The sequence below is a fragment of the Rattus norvegicus genome, chromosome 12 (assembly GCF_036323735.1).
Source record: "Rattus norvegicus strain BN/NHsdMcwi chromosome 12, GRCr8, whole genome shotgun sequence".
Classification (NCBI taxonomy): domain Eukaryota; kingdom Metazoa; phylum Chordata; class Mammalia; order Rodentia; family Muridae; genus Rattus; species Rattus norvegicus.
In genome coordinates, this window is record NC_086030.1 from 35,447,768 (window position 1) to 35,453,965 (window position 6,198).

At 43.3% G+C, this 6,198-nt stretch overlaps 1 long non-coding RNA gene across 1 annotated transcript; it reads left to right on the forward strand.

Annotated features, from left to right (window-relative positions):
* Window positions 1-2,211: 2,211 nt before the first annotated feature.
* LOC134481182 (uncharacterized) lies at window positions 2,212-3,465 on the forward strand. Its single transcript, XR_010056511.1, has 2 exons — window positions 2,212-2,461; window positions 2,832-3,465. It is a non-coding gene; the product is annotated as an uncharacterized LOC134481182 (long non-coding RNA).
* The last annotated feature ends 2,733 nt before the right edge of the window (window positions 3,466-6,198 follow it).

Here is a 6,198-nt window from a genome sequence, read left to right on the forward strand (position 1 = left end):
AGTCCCATGTGTGTGCATGTGTACATAGTTTTGCATGTATGTATATCTACGTGTTGTGCATCTTACAGGTGTCTATGTGTCTGATCAGTGAGTCCCAGAGATCCTCCTGTCTCTGCTTCCCCAAGCAGATTCTGTGATTATGGACATATCCTACCACGTCTGGTGTTACTTGGTATCTGGGGATGAAACTCAAGCCCTCATGCTTGTATGGCAATTCACCCACTTAATCATCTTCCTAGGTTCAGACATGAGTCTCTCAGCTAATCTGGCCAACTCTACCATCTACTACAGAAGTCTGAGCTCTTTCTCACATTCCACCCCCAGGACCAAGGCTGAGGTACTGACCAGCACCTGTACCTCCTATCCAAGCAGCTGACTCCTCTTCCTGTGATTTCATCTCTGCCACCTTTCAGGAGAGAGTTTTCTCACCCTGTCTAAATTGGAAGCCTTCTTTAAAACACTAATATGACTGGGAAGGCAGAGGCTGGTGAACCTTGGTGAATTTGAGGTCAGCCTGTTGTCTGTAGTGAGTTCCAGGCCAGCCAGAACTGCACATTGAGACTCTGTCTCAGAAACAACTACAAATCCCCACTACATATACATATTCCCTTCCTTGGTTTTTGTTCCTCATCTTTTGATTTTCCTCCTTGGTGATTCGTATGACCTAACATACTCTGCCTACATTAGTTATACACTACATTAGAAAATAAACATACTAGTTTATTAAAATAAATAATATTTATTTATTAAAATTTATTTATTAATTTATTTATTAAAATAAATAAAATAAACTAGTATGTTTATTTTCTCTGAGTCCCACAAGGACCCAGGTTAGGACTCTCATTTTGGTTCCTGGTACATGTCTAGCACCTTTTCTATGATCACTGGGTGAATTGTTGAGAAATAAACAAGGAAATTGTTCATCTTGTTTATTTTACAAGTAGACAAGGGTTAAGAATTTTAGAGTAATTATCAGTCTGAGCATGGTGGCACATGCCCTTAATCCCAGTATTTAGGAGGCAGAGGCAGGTGGATCCCTGAGTTTCAGGCCTAAAGAATGAGTTCTAGAACAGGCAAGGTTACACAGAGAACCCCTATCTCAAAACAAAACAAAACAAAACAAAATAACACATATACCTAGCTTCTCAAGAGAATAAGTATCAGAAATCCATTTTTAAGACATGGTCTTATGTAGCCCAGGCTGACTCGAAACTTTCTGTGAAGTCAAAGATGACCTTGATCATCTTGCTCCCAGGCCCCAAATGCTATGATTCCTGATATGAAATACCACACTAGGTATTTTCTTCAGTTCTGAGGCCACAAACACAAGGTTCATCTATGCTAAGCAAGCATTTTACTCCTGGTTTCAGCCCCAACCCTAGGAGTTCCCATATGACTCTTAAAATACCTGATGTTCTGATCAATACCCAATTAACACCCAAGGCCAAATTCAGTTGGATCCAAACTTTCTACAGCTGTAATTAAAACAGAAATGGTTAGCCATATACTAGCATTGCAGCAATGGAATGAAGCCTGGATTTGTCGCTCTGAGATGTCTCATAGTTGCCTTCAATTCCCTCTGTGCCTGTTAGGTAAACACAACAGAATGGCTCCTTCATATTTCTGAATGACTCCAAAAGTCTTTGCTCTGTACCCTACTAGGTAGATAGACCTAGAACCCACCTTCATGCAGGGGGAGGGGGTGGAATAGGGATGTGTTCGTGTTTGCCCCTTTTTGTGCACAACAGAAAAGGTACAGACACTATGTCTTACTGTCATTGATAATGGGGTAACCATTGCAAGAGTTGTGGAGGCCACCAAGAGTCAAGATCCAATCCTACCCATAGCAAGCAGATGTCTAGGAGAAGGCTCCAGAAGCATGCCTCTACTGATAAAGTGTAGTCTCCACTTAGGGATGAGCTCAACCTTGGTGCTCTGTGACAACTGGGCAGGTACACTGCTAACGTCACACCTAGCACCTTTATATACACATCCAGAGCAACCTGACCCTATGGGCTGCTGTGGCAGTTTTCCACACTGGTATATCTGTGGATAGTTCACTAAATATGATTTGTGATAGAGAATATTGAAGGGCTGATTTCCTATGGGTAGTGGTCAAAAGGGATCTCTCCAATCATAAGTTAATTGTCTGTTAGAACGTTGGAACATTCCAGAAGCCTCAAATAATGCACTCAGGTCATCTCATGATGTCACATAGAAGTGAGGAGAGGAGACGCTTCAGGTGGCTCTTGGCTATGGCCCCTGTCTGTCTAACCCACCAACCACTTCACTTGGTTGGTGACAGTGCCCCATTCAAGGAATCCTCACCTAACGTTCTTGCTTCTTTCATTCTCCGATGCAGACCCACACAACCAGACCCCCAATGTCTTCCTTTAAATAGACACAGTTACAAGATCACTCTCAGCTTAGAACCTTCCAGAACCTTTGACTGTTGTTACAGGTATGTCCAAACTCTCCTCAAAGACTTAGGAAGCCTTGTATAATTGTATACATTCCACTTTGTATAAAACTTCCCAAGAATTCTTACATATAAGTCCACCGACCTTTTCTCCACTTCTGAGATATGACTGGCTCTGAGTCGGAGATCACATAGGCACAGAACTTGCAGCTCTTGGGAGTTTTTAATCTTGTAGCCTCTCTGCTTTGGAAGGTTTTGCCCAAAAGCTATATTTACAAATTGCAGGCTTTTTTTAGAGCATAAACTGGCGCTATTATTATATTATTAGCCATCTTATCTAAAATATAATAAGCAATAGCATAGAGTATACTCACAGCATAGAGTAAAATCTTTGGGGGAATTTGTGTTCCAGAGTCTACCCATCCCTCTGTCAAGCAATCTTCCTGTTCTCTGAGGCATTTACTACCCCTGGAGAACTTCCTGAGGACTTCTATGTTGACAGCAAGAAGGGACCAACACATCACTTGCACTTGCATATACAGGTTCCTGAAGTTTCAGACATGGAAAATTCTGGAGAATCTCTTCATCTCATGCATATACCAGGTAGACGGAAGACAGAAGAAACAGGGCAAGAGGGAAGGTGCTGTTGGTCAAATGACTGTCATGTAAGCAATGAGGAGTAGAGTTCAATTCCCAGAACCCACCTAAATTGCCACCTATGGTGGCACTTGCTTTTCTATGCCAGCACTGGGAGAATGAATACAAAAGAATCCTCATGGAGATTTAAGGGCCAGCCAGATGAGCCTATATGGTGAGTTCTTGGCTAGTGAAACACGGTCTCAAAAATTAAGATAGAGGGCCAGTAGTGTGGCTCAGTGGGTAGAGGTGCCAATACTAGTGACCTAAGTCCAAGTTCTGAAATTTATGCACTGGGAGGAGAGAACCAGCTCTCATAAATTGTCCTTTGACCTCCATATGTACATGGAACATACGATCTACCCATTCATCCACAAAATAATAAATAAATGTAAAAGAATTTTTTAAAAGGAGAAATTGATAATTGCATCCACATATAAATAAATAGATAAACAAATAAATAAATAACGCCCCTGAGTTCCTGTCAGTTCCAAAACACATTGCTCTCCAGACAAAGCCACAATCTGTTTTCCCATTGGTCCCTCTGACCATGCCAGTATCAGCCAGTGCCATGCTGTGGCTGTGTGGTGTCTGTAATCAATGCTCTAAAAATTGAAAGTGCCTCCCTCGTCCCCCACCTCCCAGTTTCAAGTCTCTCCTAGACTGCCTAACTGAGAGGAGCTGCTCTGGGCCCTGGGTCTCCTGGTGAACAAAATTGACTGTTTTCTAAGAACTAAAGTCCTCCACTGTTCTCGAAGACCATTCATCTTCATTTCGTTGTTCCTTTTCCACACAGCTGAAGCCTTAACAAGTCAGCAGTCTTTTAGTTCCAAGGGACCAGAATGCAAAGCAGGGACTGAAGCCATAAAAGGAGAGAGGGAAATCCTCTCCCTACAACCATTTCTCTCTTCTCTGAACTCTCTATTTCTCCCCTGTCTCTCTATCCCTCTCTGCTTTCCATCCATACCTCCTTCCCTTCCTCCAACTTTCTCCTTCCATTCTTCCACCCCTCCATCTATCTCTCTACCCTTCCATCCATCCATCTTCTTCCTCTGCTTTTTGTGTACATAGCTGGCCTTCTGGGAAACCCTTCAATAATGGAGACAAGGTAATGTTGAAAAGCCCAACAACCTAGCAAAGTCCTGGGCAAGTGGACACTGGTGCAGAGGTCCTGATAAACAGAGAAACACCCACTGTGTGATGCTTACTCAAATTGGCCTAGTACAATTCCAACCACAGCTCATGGTTTGAGAGTGATAGCGTTGTTTTAAATAGTTTGTGTGTGTGTGTGTGTGTGTGTGTGTGTGTGTGTGTGTGTGTGTCCCCATGCGTATGCATACCATGGTGTGCATTGGAGGCCAGAGGACAATTTCTAGAGTTAGTTCTCTCCTTCCATCATGTGGATTCTAAGGACCAAACTCAAGTCATCAGGCTTGGGGGCAAGCTTTTTTACCCACTCATCCCTCTCGGCAGCCCAGGAATAATAACTTTCCAGAGAAAAAGTAGTCTGATGTGGGGGGAAAAAAACAGAGAATAAGTATTGGCCAATTTTTAAAAGAATAACAAAAAAATTGTGCCATTTTTAATAGGGGTGTGGCTGTGCCTCACTGAAGCTTTAATTTGCATTTAAATAAGGGCATAACTGTGACAGTGAGTATCCCCTTGCCAAACATCAATTTCACACTATCAGATGTTTATGATCTGAGTTACAAATGATGCCCTTTGACCTGGAACTCAACATTGAAACCATGGGGCAATTCACCCTGGTGTGGCAGATGAAAGATGAATAGATTCTCAGCAGGACAGAAATGAGTGTCTGTCTTAAAGTCCTCCTAATTGTCATTTCAGATTAGTGGCTGCTGGCTCCTGAGGAGCTGAGGGTCCAACACCTGCAATGTGACAGCTGATGGGCACAGCACTAATGACAGCAGGGCTTCCTAATAGAGGCCATCACCCTCCATGCTCAGAGGCAAACACTGCATGGTAGAGGAATGGACTACAGAGAGGGAAGTCCCTGGCTGTTTTGTGTCTAATTGGCTTGGCCATGACCACTGAGTTCCTTCTAGACCCTAGGAGGAGGAAGAATGTGATGAGGGAAGGTCTCTCACTCAATGGAGTGTGGAGTATTACTGTAGAAGGTCCTCAAGGTTGCTATGCAAATCAGACTTCTAGCGTGGTTATGAGGGTAGATGTGTAAAGCAGGCTGTGGTGAGCTAGGGTGGGGCTGAGAGGCATAGCATCTAAAGTTGGGTTCTGTGGATGGCCATGGCTCGCTGAGTGATGTTAGCAAGCTCTGTCTATGCAATAAGGAGCAATCCCACCTACTTAAGAGGAGATAATAAAGAGAGCCAGGTAATGCATGTGTGTGTGGTTATTATTGCAACTGCAGAGGGAACAGTCCAGTCTTGAATACTACCAGGGAAAACCACCTACTACTTCCCTTCCTCCTCCTCTTCCTCCTCTTCCCATTCTTCCTTCTATTCTTCCTTTCCCTCCTTCTTTTCTCTCCTCCTCTCTTTTTCTTTCTTTCTTTCTTTTTTTTTTTTGGTTCTTTTTTCCGGAGCTGGGGACCGAACCCAGGGCCTTGCGCTTCCTAGGCAAGCGCTCTACCACTGAGCTAAATCCCCAGCCCTCTCTCTTTTTCTTTACTCCATCCTCTATCAGCTCATTTCCTTCTTTTTTCTTAATCAATTCTCCTTAGGTCATATCTTCCTTCTCTTCTTCTTCCTCCTTTCTTCTTTTCTTTCTCATTTCTTCCTCTTCATCCTTTAGTGACATTCTGGAAACATTAAACACGAATAAAATTCTTCAAGAATGGAGTACTTGAGGATTAAGTACAAAACTACCAAACAAGTAGACACAACTGTGTTGTGCACTCCTGTAACAGATGTGAAGATGCCATCACACATAGGGAGGCAAGCATGAACATCATGGCCCCAGAGTCACCACAATTGCTGCCCCTGTCCCTCTGTTGCCCTGAGGACTGACTGTGTGCAGGGAATTTTGAGTGCTTTTGCTCTTCCTCAGCAGTATAATCACCACTGAGTAGATGTGGAAATATAGGCCCAGAAGAATTCAGGAATTTGACCAAGATCCTATAATCAGAGAATATGGAAGCCAGGCATTGCCCTAGGTCCAGCTAC